Genomic DNA, 12294 nt, shown 5'->3' with positions numbered 1-12294 from the left:
ATGTACAGCTCACTGATGATAGGGTTTTACAGGAGGCATGTTGGCTCACTGATGATAGGATTTTACAGAGGCATGTACAGGCTCACTGATGATAGGGTTTTCAGGAGGCATGTTCAGGCTCACTGATGATAGGTTTTACAGGAGGCATGTACAGGCTCACTGATGATAGGGTTACAGGAGGCATGTACAGGATCACTGATAGGTGTTTACAGGAGCATGTACAGGCTCACTGATGATAGGGTTTTTACAGGAGGCATGTACAGGCTCACTGATGATAGGGGTTTTACAGGAGGCATGTATGGCTCACGATGATAGATTTACAGGAGGCATGTACAGGCTCACTGATGATAGGGTTTTACAGGAGGCATGTTCAGGCTCACTGATGATAGGGTTTACAGGAGGCATGTACATGGCTCACTGATGATAGGGTTTTACAGGAGGCATGTACAGGATCACTGATGATAGGGTTTTACAGGAGGCATGTACAGGCTCACTGATGATAGGGTTTTTACAGGAGGCATGTACAGGCTCAACTATGATAGGGTTTTAAGGAGGCATGTATGGTCACTGATGATAGGGTTTACAGGAGGCATGTACAGGCTCAATGTACATAGGGTTTTACCATCCGCGGCCGACACGAGATGGCGCCTCGCTTCGCGTTCCTTGGAAAATATGCAGTATTTTGTTTTTTTATGTGTATTTCTTACATCGGTACCCAGGCAATCTTAGGTTTCATTACATACAGTCGGGGGAACTACTGAATATACGATTAACGTCAACTCTATCATCGTTCCTACCAGGAATATGACTTTCCCGAAACGGATCCAGTGTTTTGCCTTCCACCCAATACAATGGATCTGATCCCAGCGGCGACCCTGTGCGACGCCGTAAAAGGGAAAACGTGGCGGTTCTCCTGGTCAGGTTTCGGAGACGGGCACATCGCGCTCCATCCCTAGCATACTACTCGCCAATGTCCAGTCTCTTGACAATAAGGTTGATGAATCCGAGCACGGGTAGCATTCCAGAGAGACATCAGGGATTGCAACGTGCTCTGCTTCACGGAAACATGGCTAACTCAAGAGACGCTAACGGAGTCGGTGCAGCCAGCTGGTTTCTTCATGCATCGCGCCGACAGAACAAACAATCTTTCTGGTAAGAAGAGGGGCGGGGGGGTATGCCTTATGATTAACGAGACGTGGTGTGATCATCATAACAACACACAGGAACTCAAGTCATTCTGTTCGCCTGATCAGAACTCCTCACAATCAAATGTCGACCGCATTATCTACCAAGAGAATTCTCTTCAATTATAATCACAGCCGTATATATTCCCCCCAAGCAGACACATCGATGGCCCTGAACGAACTTTATCTGACTCTTTGTAAACTGGAAACCACACACCCTGAGGCTGCATTCATCGTAGCTGGGGATTTTAACAAGGCTAATCTAAAAACAAAACTCCCTAAATTCTATCAGCATATCGATTGTGCTACCAGGGCTGGAAAAACCTAGATCCTTGTTATACTAATTCCGCGACGCATATAGGCCCTCCCCGCCCCCTTTCGGAAAAGCTGACCACGACTCATTTTGTTGATTCCAGCCTACAAACAGAAACTAAACAACAAGCTCCCGCGCTCAGGTCTGTTCAACGCTGGTCCGACCAATCTGATTCCACGCTTCAAGACTGCTTCGATCACGCGGATTGGAATATGTTCGCATTGCGTCAACAACAATATTGACGAATATGCTGATTCGGTAAGCGAGTTCATTAGGAAGTGCATTGACGATGTCGTACCACAGCAACGATTAAAACATTCCCAAACCAGAAAACCGTGATTGACGGCAGCATTCGCGTGAAACTGAAAGCGCGAACCACTGCTTTTAACCAGGGCAAGATGACCGGAAGCATGCCGAATACAACAGTGTAGCTATTTCTCTCCGCAAGGCAATCAAACAGGCTAAGTCCCAGTACAGAGACAAAATCGAGTCGCAATTCAACAGCTCAGACACAAGAGGTATGTGGGGGGTCTACAGTCAATCACGGATTACAAAGAAGAAAACCAGCCCCGTCGCGGACCAGGATGTCTTGCTCCCAGACAGGCTAAACAACTTTTTTGCCGCTGTTGAGGACAATACAGTGCCACTGACACTGCCCCTACCAAAACCTTGCGGGCTCTCCTTCACTGCAGCCGAGGTGAGTAAACATTTAAACGTGTTACCCTCGCAAGGCTGCAGGGCCCAGACGGCATTCCCAGCCGCGTCTCAAGAGCATCGCGCAGACCAGCTGGCTGGTGTGTTACGGACATATTAATCAATCTTATCCAGTCTGCTGTTCCCACATGCTTCAAGAGGGCACCATTGTTCCTGTTCCCAAGAAAGCTAAGGTAACTGAGCTAAACGACTACCGCCCCGTAGCACTCACTTCCGTCATCATGAAGTGCTTTGAGAGACTAGTCAAGGACCATATCACCTCCACCCTACCGACACCCTAGACCACTCCCAATTTGCTTACCGACCCAATAGGTCCCAGACGACGCAATCGCAACCACACTGCACACTGCCCTAACCCATCTGGACAAGAGGAATACCCATGTGAGAATGCTGTTCATCGATTACAGCTCAGCATTTAAACCACCATTAGTACCCTCCAAACTCGTCATCAAGCTCGAGACCCTGGGTCTCGACCCCGCCCTGTCAACTGGGTCTGGACTCCTGACGGGCCGCCCCCAGGTGGTGAGGTGTAGGTAACAACAATCTCCACCCCGCTGATCCAACACTGGGGCCCCACAAGGGTGCGTTCTGAGCCCTCTCCTGTACCCCTGTTCACCCAGACTGCGTGGACCATGCCGCCTCCAACTCAAATCATCAAGTTTGTGGATGACACACAGTGGTAGGCTTGATTACCCAACAACGACGAGACGGCCTACAGGGAGGAGGTGAGGGCCCTCGGGTGTGGTGTCAGGAAAATAACTCACACTCAACGTCAACAAAACAAAGGAGATGATTGTGGACTTCAGGAAACAGCAGAGGAGCACCCCCCTATCCACATGACGGGTCAGTAGTGAGAAGGTGGAAAGTTTTAAGTTCCTCGGTGTACACATCACGGACAAACTGAATTGGTCCACCCACACAGACAGCGTCGTGAAGAAGGCGCAGCAGCGCCTCTTCAACCTCAGGAGGCTGAAGAAATTCGCTTGTCACCAAAAGCACTCACAAACTTCTACAGATGCACAATCGAGAGCATCCTGTCGGGCTGATCACCGCCTGGTACGGCAACTGCTCCGCCACAACCGTAAGGCTCTCCAGAGGGTAGGGAGGTCTGCAGAACGATCACCGGGGGCAAACTACCTGCCCTCCAGGACCTAACACCACCCGATGTCACAGGAAGGCCATAAAGATCATCAAGGACAACAACCACCCAAGCCACTGCCTGTTCACCCCGCTATCATCCAGAAGGCGAGGTCAGTACAGGTGCATCAAAGCAGGGACCGAGAGACTGAAAAACAGCTTCAACTCTCAAGGCCATCAGACTGTTAAACAGCCACCACTACATTTAGCGGCCGCTGCCACATACTGACTCAACTCCAGCCACTTTAAAAATGGGAATTGATGGAAACTATGTAAAAATGTACCCACTAGCCACTTAAAACAATGCCACTTAATATAATGTTTACATACCCTACATTACCCATCTCATATATGTATATACTGTACTCTATATCATCTACTGCATCTTGCCATCTTTAATGTAATACATGTACCACTAGCACTTTAAACTATGCCACTTTATGTTTACATACCCTACAGTACTCATCCTCATATGATATACCGTACTCATACCATCTACTGCATCTTGCCTATGCCGTTCTGTACCACCACTCATTCATATATCTTTATGTACATATTCTTTTATTCCTTACACTTGTGGTGTGTATTAAGTAGTAGTTGTGAATTTAGGGTTACGATTACTTGGGCTTATTACTGCATGTCGGAACTAGAAGCACAAGCATTTCGCTAACTCGCATTAACTAATCGTGCTAACCATGTGTAATGTGACTAAATAAAATTGGATTAGATGTGGGATTTGGAATTTGATTTGTGATAGGGTTTTACAGGAGGCATGTTACAGGCTTCACTTGATGATAGGGTTTTACAGGAGGCATGTACAGGCTCACTGATGATAGGGTTTTACAGGAGGATGTACAGGCTCACTAGATGATAGGGTTTTACAGGAGGCATGTACAGGCTCAGCTGATGATAGGGTTTTACAGGAGGATGTAGGCTCACTGATGAAGGGTTACAGGAGGCATGTACAGGCTCACTGATGATAGGGTTTTACAGGAGGCATGTACAGGCTCACTAGATAGGTTTTACAGGAGGCATTGTACAGGCTCACTGATGATAGGGTTTACAGGAGGCATGTACTAGGTTCGAAAGGACAAGGACAATTACATTTATTTATTAACTTTATTTACTAGGCAAGTCAGCTAAGATCAAATATTTACTAATGACGGCCTACCCCTCGGCCAAACCCTAACCAGACGACGCTTGGGCCAATTGTGCACTGCCCTATGGGACTCCCAAGTCACGGCCGGTTTGATACAGCCTGGAATTGAACCAGGGTCTGTAGTGACGCCTCAGCACTGAGATGCAGTCCTTAGACCGCTGTGATACAGCCTGGTTAACCAGGGTCTGTAGTGACGCCTCTAGCACTGAGATGCAGTGCCGTAGACCGCTGTGATACAGCCTGGAATGAACCAGGGTCTGTAGTGAGCCTCTAGCACTGAGATGCATGCCTTAGACCGCTGTGTACAGCCTGGAAATGAACCAGGGTCTGTAGTGACACCTCTAGCACTGAGATGCAGCTGGCATGAATCGCCTAGATACTTACCTCAGAGGTCACTTTGGCACCAGATTCTGAACTTCTGAAGAGGACGGTTGGAAAGATCTGAGATTGAACGTCTGGTCGAGACTGAACTGAAGAACTCATTGCTCTTCACTAGAAGATGGAGGGTCAGTGATGCGCGAGGGTGCTGCTGCGAGCAGGTAGGATTGGTGAGCTGGCTGCAGGAGGGTGGTGGTGACAGCTGCTGCAGGAGGGGTGTGGAAGTGTGCGGAGGTGTTACGCTGTGCAGGAGCGGTGTTGACAGCTGCTGGAGCGGTGGTGTTGACAGCTGCTGCGGAGCGGTGTTGACAGTGCTGCAGAGCGGTGTTGCAGCGCTGAGGCGGTGGTGACAGCTGCTGCAGGGAGGAGGTGGTGGTGACAGCTGCTGACTTTGCCTTATAGATGTGTTCGTGACAGTGAAACAGAGGGCGACTGGGACCAGAAATTGGCCCTGCATTTGAACATATTGGCTCATTTCCCCCAAATTATTAGCCAGATAATTATAATTTTTACCCCCAGAAAAACACTGGGCTATAAAATGGACCAGCCCACTGGGCATTTGCCCAAAATGCCAGATGCCAGTCCGCACCTGGAGATGAATACTTACCAGCACTGATGCTTCCTGATAGAATGTTCAGGGGAGGGGAACTGCTGGTGAGAAGTGCTGGTACGCTGCTTGAGCTGGGAACCAAGTTGATTGTCGAACACGAGGTCATGGGTTGTAACTACAGATCCACTCCTACTCAGGAGAAGGGGAGGAAAATGGACAACCCTCACGAAAATCATACATCATCATCATCATCATCAGCATTGTCAAATAACAGAAGGTTAGAACAGGAACCTAACAACCAGTAATGAGAATTCATACACTTCCGAAACGATCTGACAATGGAACGACGGAAGCCTGGGGTTTTAGCAAAAACCTTGTTCACCTGCGTTGAAAAGATTTAAACATAGAAGTTTGATCAAAGCGTGGTGCCTCCTGTAAAACCCTATCATCAGTGAGCCATACTCTGGAAATGTTGATGTCCTTGTAGACTATATTGTTACAAACAACATATAACAATGTCAACAATATGTATTCAAATGAACAAAGTCAATTGGTACTATTGAGAGGTCTGTTTACTATGAAAGASARTTAAATCCAAAGCTTCTATTAATGCCGTCAAGGGCCCTGTTTTCATGTAACCTTTCATAATCCTATGTTAAATCTTTCAACGCAGGTGAACAAGGCTTTTGCTAAAACCCCAGGCTTCCGTCGTTCCATTGTCAGATCGTTTCGGTAAGTGTATGAATTCTCATTACTGGTTGACTAGGTTTCTGTTCTACCTTCTGTTATTTGACAATGCTGATGATGATGATGATGATGATGATTTCTGAGGGTTGTCCATTTTCTCTCCTTCTCCTGAGTAGGAGTGGATCTGTAGTTACCAACATGACCGTCGTGTTCGACAATCAGACTTCGGTTCCCAGCTCAAGCAGCGTACCAGCACTTCTCACCAGCAGTTTCACCTCCCTGAACATTCTATCAGGAAGCATCAGTGCTGGTAAGTATTAATCTCCAGGTGCAGACTGAACATCTGGCATTTTGGGCAAATGCCCAGATGGGCTGGTCCATTTTCAGTCCAGTGGGCCTGTCTAACGTGTTTTTCTGGGGGTAAAAATTATAATTATCTGGTTAATAATTTGGGGGGAAATGAGACAATATGGGCCAATTTCTGGTCCCAGTCCGCCCCTGTTTCACTGTCACCGTACACATCTATACGAGCAAAGTCAACATTTAAACAGAAACATGAAAAGACAATCCCCTTTTGTAATTTACTGAACAATATCTCTGTTTTTCCTACTTTTTCAGGGTCATCAACCACATCAGGAAGTGCTCCCCGAGCCACTGCCTTCTCTCAGGCTGCCTTGCCTCTCAGTTTGGCTCTGCTAATGGTACAGCTGCTGGCTAGCTAATAGCCTGGGGCATAGCTGCTGTGGCTCTGCTAGCTGCTAGGCTAGCTAATAGCCTGGGGCATAGCTGCTGTGGCTCTGCTAGCTGCTAGGCTAGCTAATAGCCTGGGGCATAGCTGCTGTGGCATTGGTTTAACCAATCAACAGTTTCCCAGCTTTAGTTGCTACACCCATTTTTTTTAACTTATAAATTAATTATATCTACCCATTGATTCAAATAGAATATAACATATGAATGCCTCATGAGTTTAGCTCAACTGTCGTACATTTTTATTACCAAAACAGAGGCGGGGTGTGAATTTCTTATTGTTTCAATTAAGGATTCTAGCTTTAAGAAATGTATTTATATTATTATTATTATTTACATATATTATATATGTATTTTATTATTATTATAAAGAAGAGGAGATCTCAGATGGAGCGATGGAGAGCGAAGCTCCCTCTTATGTGAAGTCGCGCATGGTCAGTAGCACTGTCACCATCAATGCAAGTTGGTGACTGTAATGTCTCCTCTCATGCGGCCCTCATGACAGTAGAATCATCAGAGCAAAGTTTCTATAGACTGTTTTGAGCATCTAGTGGATAGCCGGTAGGCTAAGTGAGAAGAACTCAATCCATACTCGGCTTGGATTTACATTGGGAGCTTGGTTGAAAATCCACCCGAGCCTCAGAATTTCCAACTTCCTTGTTTGGAATTCTGTCAGGTTTTTTCCCTGCATGTGAAGTTGCTGTTTTTTACTCAGTACCAGTAATTCAAACGTTTTAGAAACTGTCAGAGTGTTTTCGTGAATCCAATACTCTAATAATAATTGCATATATTAGCACTCTTGGAGCTGCAGGAGCTAGGCCGTTTTAAGCTCTGGGCACCTCTGGCACCTTTCATCCCAAGCTAATCAATACTCCGGCGCTTGGCCTTGGTTAAGATAAAATAAAATAAAACATTAACTAAATGATACATTCATTCAAGCATTAAACCAATCAGCAACCAACGACACTCAATTTCTACCAACCAATACATCAAAGATCAATACCTCAACTACATAATACATAATGTGAATAAGTCAACACCATACACGTCAATCAATCACCAATAAATAATGTTACATATAATCAACTCAATAGCGTAATTCATCAATTAATAAATATACGATCAACCTATGCCAATTATAATCAACACAATCAATAGCATCAACCTAATACATCTACGGAGTGGGAGATGCTGGGTAGTGTAGTGGTATATGACCACGTAGCAGGATATCTCGGTGTGTAGTGTACGTGCAGTTGAGTGAACTGCGGTAGTGTAGTTGGTACAAGCAGTAGAGGATGCTGGTAGTGTAGCGGTATAGCAGTAGAGGATGTTGGGTAAGTGGTTATATGGTCGGATAGATGGATTCAGTGTATGGTAAAGCAGTAGAGATGCGTGTGGTAGTGTAGGTGGTAATATGGCGGTGAGAAGATTCAAGGCGTAGTGGTATAGCAGTGAGGAGCTGGGTAGTGTAGTGGTTATAGCAGCTAGAGATGCTGGGTAGCGTAGTGGTAAAGCTAGAGGATAGTGTAATGGTAATATTGCATAAGGGATGCTGGGTAGAGCAGTAGAGATGCTGGGAAGTGTAGTGGGTTAATAGCAGTGTGTGTATAATACAGTGAGGAAAAAGTATTTGATCCTTGCTGATTTGGTACATTGTGCCCACTGCAAAGAAAAATGACCAGGCTATAATTAAAGTAGGTTTATTTGAACAGTTGAGAGGAGATAACAACATAAAAAATCCTGAAAAAGACGCATCAAAAATTTGTTATATAATTTAATAGCTTTTGATGACGGCGAAATTAGAGTATTTGACCCTCTGCAAAACATGACTTAGTACGTGGTGCAAAACCTCTGTTGGCTTTGCAGATCTTCTCAAGTCATTAGGTTGAGGCTGACGTTTTGCAACTCGAACCTTCAGGCTCCCTCCACAGATTTTCTATGGGATTAAGGTCTGGAGACTGGCTGTAGGCACTCCAGACCTTAATTGTGCTTCTTCTTGAGCCGCTCCTTGGTTGCCTTGGCCATGTGTTTTGGGTTCAGTTCATGCTGGAATACCCACCACGACCCAATGCCCTGGCTTTTGTGAAGGAGGAATGGCCCGTCACTGCGTCCTTTGATGCGGTGGCAGTGTCCTGTCCCTTAGCAGACAACACGCCCAAAAGCATAATGTTTCACCATCCATGTTTGAAGCGGTGGGATGGTGTTCTTGTGGTCATAGGCAGATTCCTGCCTCCTCCTCAAAGGCGAGTTGAGTATGCCAAAGAGCTCCATTTGGTTCATCTGAACAACAAAAGTCTTTGCAAAACAAGGTTGTCCTCTGAATCATTTCAGATATTCATTGGCATAAACTTCAGACGGCAGTTATATGTGCTTTCATGAAGTAGGGGACCTTGCGGCGCTGCAGGATTTCAGTCCTTCACGGCGTAGCTGTGGTTACCACTTGTTTTCTTGTGGTGTACATGGTCCCAGCTGCCTTGAGATCATTGACAAGATCCTCCCGTGTAGTTTCTGGGCTGATCCCTCACCGTTCTTCTATGGATCATTGCAACCCACGAGGGTAGAACTGCATGGAGCCCCCAGGCCGAGGGAGATTGACAGTTTCTTTTGTGTTCTTCCATTTGCGATAACCAATCTGTTGTCACTTTCTCACAAGCTGCTTGTCGATGGTCTTGTTAGCACTTCCAGCCTTGTGTAGGGTCTCAAGCTTGTCCCTGACATCCTTGGAGAGCTCTTTGGTCTTGGCATGGTGGAGAGTTTGGAACTCTGATTGATTGATTGCTTTCGTGGACAGGTGTCTTTTATACAGGTAAGAAATGAGATTAGGAGCACTCCCTTATAGAGTGTGCTCTCCTAATCTCAGTCTTCGTTAGCCTTGTATAAAGACACCTGGGGCCAGAATCTTTCTGATTGAGAGGGGATCAATACTTATCTCCTCATTAAAATGCAAATAAATGTATAACATTTTGGACATGCGTTTTTCTGCATTCTTTTGTTTTGTTATTCTCGCTCACTGTTCAAATAAACTACCAAAAAATTGTCAGTGGGCAAACGTACAAAATCAGGCAGGGAGTCAAATACGTGTTCTCTTTTCACTGTAATATGTGTGGATAAATACGGGTGTTGGGTATATACATTAACCCAGTCAAAGTTCGGACACACCTACTCATTCCAGGGTTTTCTTTATTTTACTTATTTCTACATTGTAGAATAAATAGTGAAGATCATCAACTAATGAAATAACACCATGAAATCATGTAGTAACAAAAGAGTGTTAAACAATTCAAGGAATTGTAATAGTCTCTTTTGTAGTCTCTAAGGGGTGAGTCTCAATAGTTAGGTTTAGTCTAGGGGTGAGTCTCAAGTTGGTTAGTCTAGGGTGACGTCTCAGCGGTAGTCTAGGGGTGAGTCTCAACAGTCTGGTTTGTCTAGGGGTGAGTCTCAATTTCTCTAGTGTAGGTCGTAGTGGTGAGTCTCAATAGTCTCTAGTGTAGTTATGGGGCAGTCTCAATAGTCTCGTAGTGTCAGATCTCGGGATGAGTCTGCAATAGTCTCTATGTGAAGTCTAGGGGTGAGACTCAATAGTCTTAGTGATGTGGGGGAGTCCATAGTATTCTTTCTGTCTATTAATGCAGCACACTGATTTGGGTCAGATGGACCTGCTTAGTGAGCATTTTAAGTTTGGCAGTCAGTTCGACAATTGAGATGCACCGCTAGGAGAACAAAACTAGACTATTGAGATGACCCCTAGAAGGATATTAGACCACACTATGAGACTCACCCCTAGAATGATTTATGAGAGCATTACATGCGACCCAAAGTGTCATTATATTCACAGTAATGGAAAAAAATGACATATTATGTAACACTCGTAGATATATAATATTAGATTTAATAATAACAAGACAAGTACAAACCGCAGAGGCTCTACAACAGTTTTAAAACATTGTAGTGGTCCACATTTGTCCTCAGTCACTTTGACACTTCAGTGATATCAGCACAAAACAAATTTTAAATGTAATAAAGTTACAGCAGTTAATAATTAAAGAGGAAATCTGATCAAAATAAAACATAAAAAATTTAAATAAATAAATTGTAAAATAGAAAAGTTTTTTTAGTTATTTTCATAAAACATTTTGACGGATAAATAGTGTGCAGGTGGATATACTCATGATTGATGTCTGTGAGAGGTTAAGTGTTAAATAATAGTCGTAAGATAAGGGCCTTCCATCAAATCACCTGTTTACAAGCGAAGCCGACAGCTGGTGTTTGGCAATGCTGCTTTAGTATATATTGCCTGGGAACCGCTTGTGAATTTGACAGCCTTTTATTAACTAGGCAAGTCAGTTAAAAGAAAAATCTATTTTTTTCAATTTTAGAACTTCGACAGATTTTTACCTTGTCAACGTGTTGAATATATAATCCTCTGTAAAACACCATAGGCTACCTGCCGTCCTCTACAACTCTATCCACTAGTACTGCCCTTTAACCTAGCTACGCTGCCACCGTCTAACACTAGGCTACCGTGCACCTCTACCACTTAGCATTGCTCCCTCAACAGCTAGGCTACCTGCCTCCTCTAACTCACTTAGCTACCTGCCGACCTCTAACCACTAGGCTACCTGCCACCTCTAACACATAGGTACTCTCCACTTAACTGACACTGCTCCTCTAACCACTAGGCTACCTGCACTCCTCTAACCACCTAGGCGTACTACCTGCCACCTCTAACCCTAGGCTACTGCCACCTCTAAACACTAGGCTATCCTGCCACCTCACTGCTCTAATGCAGTTTCCCGCCTACGACACCGTCAAAACAACCGCTATCGGTCATTCACAGTAGATCAGATGGAATCTAGCCCAAGGTATATCCTTTTAAACTTGTCACATTTTAGTATTGTTTGAAAAATAAAAATCCCTAAAAGCAATAATCCCTTAACTATAATACTATGAATATCAAAAAACAATAAGCATTCTAAAAGGATTTCACTAATATCATACTCGACATCAACTACATTTAGCTATGTTTTTGTTGTGTATGAATGTAGGGAAATGGAACCTAAAAACATGATAATATTGAAATAACTAATAAGTATAAAATAATATATCAACAGTAAATAATAATTTATAATAAAATACATATATAATATATGTAAATAATAATAATAATAAAATACATAATAATAATGTAAATAATAATTAAATATAAAATAAATATATAATAAATGTAAATAATAATAAAAATACATATAATAATATATGTTAAATAATAATTATATACTAAATACATATATATATATATAATATAATAATAATAAAATACATAATATAATGTAAATAATAATAATAATAAAATACATATAAATATAAGTAATATAATATAATATAAATACATTATAAGTTAATGATATGTTAATAATATAGTATC

General features: G+C 43.6%; 3 long non-coding RNA genes across 3 annotated transcripts in view; 2 read left to right on the top strand and 1 right to left on the bottom strand.

Annotated features, from left to right (window-relative positions):
* The window catches only part of LOC139026613 (uncharacterized), a 16737-nt gene that overhangs the window by 1297 nt on the left and 3146 nt on the right, over positions 1-12294 (top strand). The gene's annotated exons all lie outside the window — the stretch shown is intronic.
* On the bottom strand, positions 5132-5821 carry LOC112078105 (uncharacterized). Its single transcript, XR_011478464.1, has 3 exons — positions 5756-5821; positions 5493-5621; positions 5132-5177 (listed from the first exon to the last, which is right to left on the bottom strand). It is a non-coding gene; the product is annotated as an uncharacterized lncRNA (long non-coding RNA).
* Positions 5956-7166, top strand: LOC139026612 (uncharacterized). The gene is made up of 3 exons (XR_011478463.1): positions 5956-6167; positions 6299-6432; positions 6741-7166. It is a non-coding gene; the product is annotated as an uncharacterized lncRNA (long non-coding RNA).

The sequence above is a fragment of the Salvelinus sp. IW2-2015 genome, unplaced genomic scaffold (genome assembly GCF_002910315.2).
Source record: "Salvelinus sp. IW2-2015 unplaced genomic scaffold, ASM291031v2 Un_scaffold5261, whole genome shotgun sequence".
Lineage (NCBI taxonomy): Eukaryota > Metazoa > Chordata > Actinopteri > Salmoniformes > Salmonidae > Salvelinus > Salvelinus sp. IW2-2015.
Note: the sequence above shows the minus strand (reverse complement) of the source record. Positions and strands in the feature narration are given on the sequence as shown.